The sequence below is a fragment of the Neofelis nebulosa genome, chromosome 2, assembly GCF_028018385.1.
Source record: "Neofelis nebulosa isolate mNeoNeb1 chromosome 2, mNeoNeb1.pri, whole genome shotgun sequence".
Lineage (NCBI taxonomy): Eukaryota > Metazoa > Chordata > Mammalia > Carnivora > Felidae > Neofelis > Neofelis nebulosa.
Genome location: NC_080783.1, coordinates 55,469,043 through 55,481,288, shown reverse-complemented (window position 1 = coordinate 55,481,288; position 12,246 = coordinate 55,469,043). Strand labels below are relative to the sequence as shown.

The 12,246-nt window shown below is 40.6% G+C and overlaps 1 long non-coding RNA gene across 1 annotated transcript; it reads right to left on the bottom strand.

Annotated features, from left to right (window-relative positions):
- Positions 1–7,969: 7,969 nt before the first annotated feature.
- On the bottom strand, positions 7,970–11,738 carry LOC131492957 (uncharacterized). Its single transcript, XR_009252367.1, has 2 exons — positions 11,596–11,738; positions 7,970–8,173 (listed from the first exon to the last, which is right to left on the bottom strand). It is a non-coding gene; the product is annotated as an uncharacterized LOC131492957 (long non-coding RNA).
- Positions 11,739–12,246: the final 508 nt, after the last annotated feature.

Here is a 12,246-nt window from a genome sequence, read left to right as displayed (position 1 = left end):
AACCCCCCACTCCCTGGTCCCTGCTCCAATCTCAGGATCTTGTTTGTTGTCTCATAGTGACGTTTGGGACACAATAAGAAAATCTAGTTGGAGGAATGAAAACCAACTAGAGCTTGGTGACTTGTGACTCACTCTGTCATGTGTGGCTTTTTGTCACTTTGATGACTTCTGTCCCAAGGCCAGTGCTGTGATATGGAAGTGGGGAGGAGGGAGGACAGAACCCTGAAACCTGAAAGATGAGACTATGTTAAACCAGAGACCATCAAAGGGTATTCTTGAAGCATTCTAGCCAGCCCAGATAACCAGAACTTCACCCTTCAAAGCCATGGCTCAACCTCTCCTACTCACCTTCCATTTCCCTCTTAGACCTGGCTTATGCCTCTAAGGGAAGTTGTAAAATTAGGCTGATGGTATGCTCCTGGCTGGTGGAAGCCCAAGGAAATTCTGTGGTAAAGCACGCTCCTGATTACCTAACAGATTTTCCTAGCGACATAGAGCAGCAAATTCTTCCTCCATGTCAGCTTCTTCCCTGAAAATAATATATTTTTAAATGTTTCACTTGAAAAACCTCCACTGTGAAATTACTCTGCTTATAATTGGACATGTAAAGGCCATAGTCATATTGTCAGTTGGCATACGGTCATTTTGAGATAGAAAAATTAAATTTTATCTTATATGAGGGATAGACTTTCAAGCAACTTTCTACAGAAGAATAGCTTGTAGTTCAATTTCCTAATGAACAAGTAATTACTCACTGAAGAATATTGTCTAATCTGTGCCACCTCAAAATAAGAATTGTGCCTCTTCAATGAATGTTGTATACCAGAATGTTACATTTGTAAGAGCACAGGAAACTGAATAAATTTTAAACTGCATAAAGAGACTTGAGTTTTGTGTGCAATACATTCTAATGACCTTCTCACAAAAGGCGTAAATATCTGTATCTCCAGGAGGAGACTTCAAGTTGGATATAAAGAAAATTGAATACTTACTCTGACTTCCATTTCTAGCTTTTTTCATGTGGTAACAATGTAGAAACTGTTTTCAAATCAAATTCTGGAACAAAGGATTTCTCCCTGAATTTTGAACTTATTTATATGAAGATTTAGAGAGCTGGTTTCAGGTTTCTATTTTGTTTCTAGCTTATAGAAGTAAAACTATATATGGTTCTTAAAGGTTGCAAGGAACTCAAGATCTCACAGATTCGTTTTTTCCATTGCCGGACTCTTGAGAAAGCCACTAGGGATTAGCTTTTCCTCATCCAATTGTCTTCCCTCAGAAGGAGAGTGTTCATAGGGAATGCTTTCTGTCACTGTTGAAAGCCCTGCCAAATAGTGACAGTGTATTTTGCTTTTAGTCTTCATACACATTGTAGGCAGAAGATTTATCATTCTTGACCTCCAAGTCTCTAATTTCTTATCAAGAGGTGGAGGAAGAAATATTTTCAGAGGCAGTGTCAAAGCAATATACTAAACCTTTGGTCACTAGAACCCCTAAATCAATTTCTTAAAAATATTGGCAGCCTGCCTATTTCAATCCTGCTAGAATATGTTAAGCAGATAGGCCCTGGGTTTCAATAGCCCAGTTCACTGTGGAATGTTCACGGGGTAGTGCCTTATCCAGACACTGTCCACACACGGAGATGTGAGGGTCTCATCATGGCATTTCCAGGGGATGGGGTCCTAGGATTATACTGAGAAACATCCATGTGGTTGGCAGGAATGCACGAAGAAATCTTTCTTCCTTGTGTCCTTTTCTCCATACATACCAGAAGCTCTTAGCTTGGAGAGATGGAGGGAGGAAAAGAGAGGGAGAGAAAGACTGAGAAAATAAGAACTCAAGATCCCAAAGAAATGCCCCTCCTCTTGCTGTATGTAATAAAGCAACAGGAAAACAAATTGAAAATAAGTAGCAAAGAGACACAGTAGATGAGACTTTTAGTTGCATAGTTTGTGATTATATAAACATCACTTTCCTGCTCCAACTATGATATCATGCCAGAGAATTAACCTCTTCTGAGTACACATAGTCCCAGTTACATACACTATTGCTGGTTTGTAGGTAGTGATTTCTTGGTTTACTTTTAGCTTCCTGGGTACAAAATTTAGATGCAAATTGGGATAAATACAAATGATCACCTAACTAGGCGGCTACAGGGCATCTGAATGCATGGGAGGACAGCAGGGCTGGGAGCTCTCCCAGCATGGCTTTTTAGATCAGCAATGTTCAGGTTTGTAGGATCAGCCCCGAGAGTTCAAACTCATTTTCTAAATTCCTCACAGTCCTACCAAACACAGTTAATGATATTTAGTGGAACATTCTAAACTTATTTTGTTCAGTGAAAAAGATGTTTTTCCACAAAAAGTCTAGCTACACTGATGAAAATGCCTACAGCTAGCATTGTTAGAACCCCTTAGATTATTCATTTAGACGCTTTATTTTTAATTTGTTAGCATCTGGGACAAATCCTGACAAAAAATCTATGTGAGTGTTATTATCCATGCTTTAAATTTGACAATTCTGGGAGAGCTTATCTATCTCCAAAGTACTATCTCACATTATACTGTCTTCTCAATAGATTTGGGGGAACCATAAGAGAGAATTTTTCTTTTTTCTAGCCAGTGGGGGAAATTTGCAAAGCTGCTAATTTATGGACAACACTTATGATTTTAGAGACATCCTAAACTCTACTTCTATAAGTTACAATTATGAATTCTCAAAACCGTAGGCCTGTAGCTGTATGAATTTCCTATTGGTGCTCTAATGAATTACCATAAGCTTAGTGGCTTAAAACAATGGATATTCATTCGCTTACAGTTCTGGAGGGCCAGAAGTCCAAAATGAGACCTACAGGGCTAAAATCAAGGTATTGGCAGAGTGGGTTTCTTTTGGGGCTGCAGGGGAGAAATCCGTCCCTTGTCTCTACCAGTTTCTGATGGCCCTCTGCGTTCCTTGACTCATGGCCACACCTCTCTAATCGCTACTTCTGTAGTCACACTGCCTTCTCCTTTTGCATAGTCAAATCTCCCTCCTTGCTTTTATTAGAAAACTGTGATTACATTTAGGGCGCTCCCAGATAATCCAGGATGATCTCCCCATTTTAAGATTTCTAATATAATCAATCTGCAAAATCTCTTTTGTCACATGAAGTAACATTCACAGATTCCAGGGATTAGGACGAGGACATCTTTGGAGGGCCATTATTCATCCTACCACAATGGATTGACCTAGCAGGAGGAGGTGAGTTGCAAAATGCAAATGCAGAGGAAGTAAAAAACCTCTCGCTAAATAACATAGAATTTAATAGTTGCTAGAGTTGAGACATCTAAAATGATTCTCTCACAAATCTATCATCTTTACCTAAACCAGTGCTTGGCATGTTGTAGGTATGCAAGAAATATATATTTTTTTAAATTTTTTAATGTTTATTTTATTTTTGAGAGAGAGAGCACAAGCTGGGGAAGAGCAGAGAGAGAGAGGGAGACACAGAATCCAAAGCAGGCCCCAGGCTCCGAGGTTTCAGCACAGAGCCTGACGCGGGGCTTGAACTCACAAACTGTGACATCATGATCTGAGCTGAAATCGGCTGCTTAGCAAACTGAGCCACCCAGGGGCCCCAAGAAATATTTATTGAATGAATGAATAGATGAATACAGCTCCCCTTGGAGATTGCAGACAGAAGAAAATGAAAGTCTCTGTAGAAAATAACTTCAAATTTTTTTTTATTACATTAAAACCAAATAAGTATGTTTGAAAACTTTTTTGTGAAAAGGATTTTCCATTTCCACAAAAGTGACTAAATCTGCTCATTAAATGGGAAAATCAAGTAGGTAACCATCTGGGGTGGGGGTCATCTGTAAGCATCGATCCCTGGGTAGACTCATTCAGTGAGGCATACACCTTTAAAGATAAAGTGGGAACACAGTAAACCACATTTTAAATGGGACAATTACTTAATAATGGCCTGCCTCTAGGCTTTTCTTTGGGTTCTCCATCATACTGTACTGCATCTGGCTACTACTTTAATAACAGTGGGTGACTAAAGGGGGCGCCTGGGTGGCTCAGTCGGTTCAGCATCTGACTTCGGCTCAGGTCATGATCTCGCGATGCGTGGGTTCGAGCCCTGCATAGGGCTCTGTTGACAGCTCGGAGCCTGGAGCTTGCTTCGGGCTCTGTGTCTCCCTCTGTCTCTGCCCCTCCCCTGCTCGTGCTCTCCCTCTCTCTCTCTCAAAAATAAAAAAGCATTAAACAAAAAATTTAAAAGAGTGGGTGACTAAAGGTATCATTCTAAATTTAGACTCAGGTCAGCACAATGGCTGGACAACTTCAGCTGTTTCAATTGGTACTAAATGGATCTGACTTTGGAATAACCAACTCCCATCCCAATTAAATCCTGGATTAAAGCAGTATGAGAGCCAGACTCCTCTAACATACTTAACTTGAGAAGAACTGGGGCACCTGGGTGGCTTGGTCAGTTAAGCGTCTGACTTCAGCTCAGGTCGTGACGTCACGGTTGGTGGGTTCGAGCCCCACATAGGGCCCTGGGCTGACAATTCAGAACCTGGAGGCTGCTTTGGATTCTGGGTCTCCCTGTCTCTCTGCCCCTCCCCCACTCATGCTCTGTTTCTCTTTGTCTCGAAAATAAATAAACATAAAAAAATAAAAAAGAAAGAAAGGAGAAAACGTGTGAATTGGAGAAGTCCAGTTTGTAAATTATAAAATGCTTCTCTCAGCCCTCCTCTCTAAACAAACTCACTTTCTATTCTCATTGACATATGAACTTGTTGCCTAATGAGCCAATTGAGATAAAAAGGTCACCCCCTATCAATCTCACTCTTGGGGAGCAGAAGGAAAATATCACAAAAGAGCCAGTATGAATTTTAAATAAAGCCGTCGTAACTGAGAATATAAAGATAGTATGGAAACTCCCTGGGAACAAGTGTATGCCTGGACACTCTATTGACGGCATTCTTACACAAACAAGAATTGACAGGGAATGTGTGTTCTGTGCTGAGGCCACAGCCAGGAGTGGTTCATGTCAAGCAAGTGGCATCTGTTGTCTATCACCAGCAGCAGAAATCTGAACAATTCTGCCAGTACAAGTGGGTTTTGTTTTGATACCTTGTTAGTGAAACAAAAGTACTGATGTTTCAACATAGTGGGTTTTTCCTCTTATGTTTTCCCCTTAGCAAAAATCTAAACAAGGCAAGAGCCTTAGAAAACCAGTGTTGTACTTTGTCTTGTTCTGTTTTAGAGAGAGAGAGCATGAGCGGAGGAGAGAAGCAGAGGGAGAGAGAGAGAGAGAGAGAGAGAGAGAGAGAGAATCCCAAGCAGGCTCCCGATGTGGGCTCGGCACCGAGACTTGGTGAGGAGTCAAAACATGAAATAGGATTTTCTGTTTCTCCGGAAATTTGATGAAAAATATATAACTTGAACAAAATGTTTATCAACATTTATCATCCACCATGGGCGATTTCATCCATCATGAAATCAATGACCACATTGTGGAAGTAAATGAGGACCATCCAAATGAGAACAGAAGCTATTTATCCAGAACTTGGTTTAGCAAGGGAGCCACCATCACTTGTGTTTGGCAGGAACTGACTCAAAGGCAGACAGGGGAGTAGAAAAGTGCTATATTGAAAGAAATCTCAGATATGCTTAGATGGAAAGCTGTTGGCACGGGCAAGATGGAGGCAGGCTCACTAGAAGCAGAGCTTGTTTCTCTTGGGAAGCATGTTTGGCATTCTCTGGTCCTCAGTTGGAAACTGAGACAAAAATACAGAAGCCAGAGCCATTGACTAGGTCCTGACACTTCTGGGCCGATTGAACCAACGGCTGCAGAGGTTCTGGGTGAGAGCTCTATTGTCATATGTGGTCTGGCCATTGTCTGTTTGTACTTTCAGTCTTTCAACAGGAAAACCAGAATGTTAAAAAACAAAACAAAACAAAACAAAACCCCAGAAGGTTTAAGTCTGCTGAAGAGGCATCAGCATAGACTTAAAAGTTAGTTGTTAAGAACATTGTACCTGAAGGGGTGCCTGGGTGGCTCAGTCCGTTAAGCATCTGACTCTTGGTTTCGGCTCAGGTCATGATCTCACAGTTTGTGGGTTCGAGCCCCACGTCAGGCTCTGCGGTTCTGTTGGGCTTCTCTCTCTCACTCTCTCTGACCCTCCCCCACTCATGTGGGCTCTCTTTCTCTCTCCAAATAAATAAATAGACTTAAAATATACATATTATGGTCTATCAAAGAGAAGCAATTGAAGATGTTAATAATCGTAAATAATCTGCAACTTCAAAGAATACTGTAGGCAATTTTAAGTGAAAAAAAAATTATGAGACCATACTAAAAAATACGCACTTCAGAAAATGCCAGTGACACAATTTTAGAAAGAGAGATGTTTAAGAAACTAATGTACACAAATATATGCCAAAAATAATTATTCTGATGGATTTTTAATGTGCAGATAACCAATATGAAGACATTTTTAAATTTGTTTTATTTTAAAGTATTTAGATACATATTTTATTGTAGAAAAAATGTTTATAATTTTTCTGGGTTTTTATTTTTAATTTTTTTTAACGTTTATTTATTTTTGAGACAGAGAGAGACAGAGCATGAGTGGGGGAGGGTCAGAGAGAGAGAGGGAGACACAGAATCTGAAACAGGCTCCAGGCTCTGAGCTGTCAGCACAGAGCTTGACGCGGGGCTCGAACTCACAGACCACGAGATCATGACATAAGCCGAAGTCAGACACTTAACCGACTGAGCCACCCAGGCGCCCCTCTAGGTTTTTATTTTTAAAAAGATTTTTTTCTGAATGAAAATTTTAAAAATTTTTACAAGTTTTAATGTCATAGAAAATACTTTTTATAATAAAAAAGACTGCATAAACTATGCACGTAGAATTTAATGACAAATATGATTTTAAAAATTAAACAGAGACATTCTGGAAGTAAATGCACAAAAATATCAACCACGATTTTCTTGGGCTGGTAAGATTACTTTTTTAAAATTGTTTTTGAATAGGGGCGCCTGGGTGGCGCAGTCGGTTAAGCGTCCGACTTCAGCCAGGTCACGATCTCGCGGTCCGTGAGTTCGAGCCCTGCGTCAGGCTCTGGGCTGATGGCTCGGAGCCTGGAGCCTGTTTCCGATTCTGTGTCTCCCTCTCTCTCTGCCCCTCCCCCGTTCATGCTCTGTCTCTCTCTGTCCCAAAAATAAATAAAAAAACGTTGAAAAAAAAAAAAAAAGACTACACATAAAAAATAAAATAAAATTGTTTTTGAATAGAACTATTTTATAGGTCCACCAATATAATAAAATGAATTTGCCGGTCAATAAATAAAAATTTCAATGAAACATGTAATTGTAACTTTTAGGACCCCCTTTTCAAATATGTCTTGGTTTGGACAATAAATTATATAGTTACCCTATGTATCTGTATTGCCCACTCTTTCCAAAATTAGGTTCCTTTAAACCCTTTCTTCCTGATGGCCTTTGGTTTTCTGAGGATTTAGGTCTAAAAAAAGGACTTTTAAAAAATAAGGAAGGAACCGACAACAACAACAAAAACACCAACCTGATTAAAATGGGCAAAGGACTTGAATAGACATTTTTCCAAAGAAGTATACAAATGGCCAACAAGCACATGAAAAGATGCTCAACATCACTAATTAGGGAAATGCAAATCAAAACCACAATAAGATGCCTCATCATATCTATTAAGATGGCTACTCTAGCACAAATAAAAATAAAAACAGAAAATAACAAAGGTTGACAGGGATGTGGAGAAATTGGAAACCTTGTACATTGTTTGTAGGAATATAAATGGTGCAGCTGATATAGAAAAGAGTATGACCGTTACTTAAAAAAAATAAAATGGAATCATCATATGATCGAGCAATTCCACTTCTGAGTATATACCTGTAAAAGTTTGCTGGGGCTGCCATAACAAAACACCACAGACTCGTGTCTTAAACAACAGAAATTTATTTTATTTGCTTACAGTTCTGGAAGCTAGAAGTCCAAGATCAAGGTGGAGGTGAGTTTGGTTTCTTCTGAGGCCTTTCTTCTTGGACGACAGATGGTCCTCCTGTTGCTGCTTCTTCACATGTTTGTCTCTTTGTATATTCATGCCCCTGTGGTGTCTCCCAGTGTGTCCAAATTTCCTTTCTAAAAGGAATCCAGTCAGATTGGATTAGGGCTCACCCTAATGGCCTCATTTTTCTTAGTCACCTGTTAAAAGGCCTTCTCTTCAAGTACAGTCATATTCTGAGATACTGGGGGTTAGAACTTCAACATATGAACTTGAGGGGGACACGATTCAGCCTCTAACAACACCCAAAATAATTGAAATCAAGGTCCCAAAGAGATATTTGTGCGCCCATATTCATAGCAGCATTATTCACAATAGCCAAAAGGTAGAAGCAACCCAAGTGTCCATTGATCAATGAGTTGATCAACAAAATGCTGCATATACATACAATGGAATGTTATTCAGCCCTAAAAAGGAAAGAAATTCTGATATATGCTACAACATGGATGAAACTTGGGGACATTATGCTAAGTGAATTAAAACAGTCACAAAAAGATAAATAATGTATTCTACATATATGAGGCCCCTGTGAAGTTCATAGAAACAAAAAGTACAAGGGTGGTTGCTAGGGGCTGAGGAGAGGGAGGAATGAGGAGTTGGTGTCTAATGGGTATAAGGTTTCAGTTTGCAAGATGAAGTAGTTCTGGGAATTAGTTGCACAACAATGTGAATACACTTAACACTACTGAACTGTACACCTAAAAATCGTTAAGATGGTAAGTTTTATGTTATGTACATTTTACCACGATTTTAAAAATTTTAAATAATAAGGGACCCCTGGGCGACTCAGTCAGTTAAGCGTCCGACTTTGGCTCAGGTCATGATCTCACAGTCCGTGAGTTTGAGCCCTGCATCGGGCTCTGTGCCGACAGCTCAGAGCCTGGAGCCTGTTTCAGATTCTTTGTCTCCCTCTCCCTCTGCCCCTTCCCCACTCATGTTCTGTCTCTCTCTGTCTCCCAAAAATAAATCAACGTTAAAAAAAATTTTTTTTAATTTAACTAATAAAATGACATAAATGTATACACACCTTGTACCATTGTTAAATTTCCTTGTTTTCATATGGTACTATAATTATGTAAGATGTAACCCTTTAGGGACACAGGGTGAATAGAGGAAACCTCTCTGTATTGTCTTTGCAACTTCCCATGAATCTATAATAAACTTCAAAGCAAAAAGTTGTTTTTAAATCGCACTTTTGTGTTTAAGAAGGAAGTTATAGACTGCCAATTCAATCTCTTGGACTAGCATAACAGAACTTCACGGAGACAGAGATTAAAGAGTTTATTTAACCACAGCCTGCCCGTGAGGGTAACTTTGATCAGAAAGAAGGTCACAAGCTGGGACCCAGCAGGACCAAGTAGCCCATGTAATGATTATTACAAGTTATTAGCCGTCAAAGGAAAGAGAATCAACATGCTTTTTCTTTGGTACCGGGGCCTTGGTAATGGCTTCCTACTGAGAAGAGTTCCCAACAATAATTCTGCATGTCGAATGCCTCATTTACCCGACAGTAAACTATGAAGTATAGCCCAGATTCTCTTCCTGTATATCACTCAATATCACACTGTGAGGGCACAACCGACAGCATTGTTTCTAGCCAAGGCCAATTTGTAGTGGCAGGTTTTTGCCTCCAAACTCAGACATAAGATTTACCCCTTCCCTTGAAAAAAGATTGGTCTCCATTCCCCAAACTGGAGTCTAGAAACGTGTAAACGTTATGGGTGCAATCTGTCTTAACCACCAATTCTCTTTTTTTAAAAAAATTTTTTTAAACGTTTATTTTATTTTTGAGAGAGAGAGAGACAGAGTGTGAGTTGGGGAGGGGCAGAGAGAGAGGGAGACACAGAATCCAAAGCAGGCTCCAGGTTCTGAGCTATCAGCACAGAGCCCAGTGTGGGGCTTGAACCCAAGAACCACAAAAATCATGACCTGAGCCAAAGTTGGACACTTAACCTACTGTGCCCCTCAAATACCAACTCTCTTAAGGAAGTCCCAACTTTTTAAATGACAAATTTGGAGATGATATCTAGAACTTTATCTAGTTCTTTCACCTATGATTCAAATCTCAAATTTTCCACTGGAATGACTGCCTCTAGAAGAAATATTTTTGTTGCCTGGCTCTGAAAATAACTCACATAAGGCTAGTTAGAAAGAAAACTAAAGGAAGATCTCTTCTTTCAAGTTCATGTAACCAGGGTGGTTTCATAAGCTTTAAAAAAATTTTTTTTAATGTTTATTTATTTTTGAGAGGGGGCAGAGAGACAGGGAGACACAGAATCTAAAGCAGGCTCCAGGCTCCGAGCTGTCAGCACAGAGCCTGATACGGGGCTCAAACTTGTCACAAGCTGTGAGATCATGACCCGAACTGAAATAAGACACTTAACTGACTGAGCCACCCAGGCGCCCCTATTTCATAAGATTATAAAGGAGAAACATACTTCCCCATTGACCAAGAAAAAACATCCCATAAAGTGCCCAATACCAGGGCCTAACAAAGACAAATAGATGACACATCTTTTTTTTTTTTTTCAAGTTTATTTATGTATTTTGAGAGAAGGAGAGAGCGCACGAGGAGGGGAGGGGTAGAGGGAAAGGAAGAGAGATGGAATCCCAAGAAGGCTCCATACTGTTAGTGTGGAGCCCAATTTGGGGCTTGAACCCTGGAACCGTGAGATTAGTACTTAAGTCAAAATCAAGAGTCACTTGACTGAGTCACCCAGGTGCCCCTTGATGACCCATCTTGTGTGATCTCGTAGCGCCATAGACTGGATGTTTGTGCCTCCCCCCACCCAAAAATCCTGTTTGTTACCGGTGAGTCTGCTTTGTGTGAATGGAGGTCTTGGTCCTTGGATTCTCCACAAGAAGATTTACAGGGGGATCTGAGCTCAGAATAAGCCAACCAAGTGTAACTTGCCCCTAGGTTGTCTGGGAGGAACTGTGAGGTCCAGTGGAGTGGCCTCTAATGGAGGCTGTTTTCCAATCATTTGGGAAACTCCTCCCACAGGTTGGGAATGAGGGGTTGACCTGACAAGGTTCTTACCAAACTGTCATGGAAGCCTTTCTCCATGGGGCAGAGTGGAGAGCGGGGTGTATCCACAATGCATATGCATTATAATTTTTTTTAATGTTTTCTATTTTATTTTTGAGAGACAGAGACAGAGACAGAACACGAGCAGGGGAGGTGCAGAGAAAGAGAGGGAGACACAGAATCCAAAGCAAGCTCCAGGCTCTGAGCTGTTGGCACAGAGCCTGATGCAGGGCTTGAACTCAGGGATGGTGAGATCATGGCCTGAGCCAAAGTCACCAATGGAGCCACCAACTGAGCCACCTAGGCTCCCCAATGCATATGCATTACAAAGAGTCTAGGGGCTACCCTGGGGCAGAGGTGAAAGAGGAGAGGGCATGTGCTGCACCTGTAGCTCTTGCTCTGTCAGGCCCAAGGTCTTGGAAGCCACAAGTTCAAGATAGTGAGCACCCTGGCTTTTAAAGTGGAGCTTACTTGTAACCATCCTGGCCTCCAGCTCATGTCTCTAGCGTTCCCCTTCAAGGACTTGGAACTCTGCCTTGGGGCATTCCTTCCACTGCTGTGTCTAGCTTCTCTACCTAATACGTTGAAACCAATTCCCCAGTGATGGTATATGAGGGGGGTGCTGCTGGGAGGTGATTAGGTCAGGAGCGTGGAGCCCTCACTAATGGGATTAGTGACTTTACAATGAAGAAGCAGGCTCTTGGCATCTTGGTCTTGGACTTCCCAGCCTCTAGAACTGTGAAAAATAAATCTGTTGTTTATAGGCCACCCAGCCTATGGTACTTTGATATAGTAGCCCAAACACGTAGCCTACATCAAAACAAAACAAAACAAAACAAGACAAGACAAAACAAAACAAACCCCAATAATATCTGGACTCTGATCACAGAATAAAAACTAATTCTTGTGTAAGTGTTCAAACTAAATACTATGAAATTCTTCTAAAGCCATTTTAGGGCCTGTCACAATAATGTGAAGTAGGCTTCCTTATCTTTCCATCTTCCAAACTATGTTCCCCCATAACAGCATTCAGTATGTATAGAATAATATTAATGATTGTTAAAAATCTTCTCTGCAGCAGGTACTTTAAAACATTAGCTCTAATGTTCTAACAACATACTC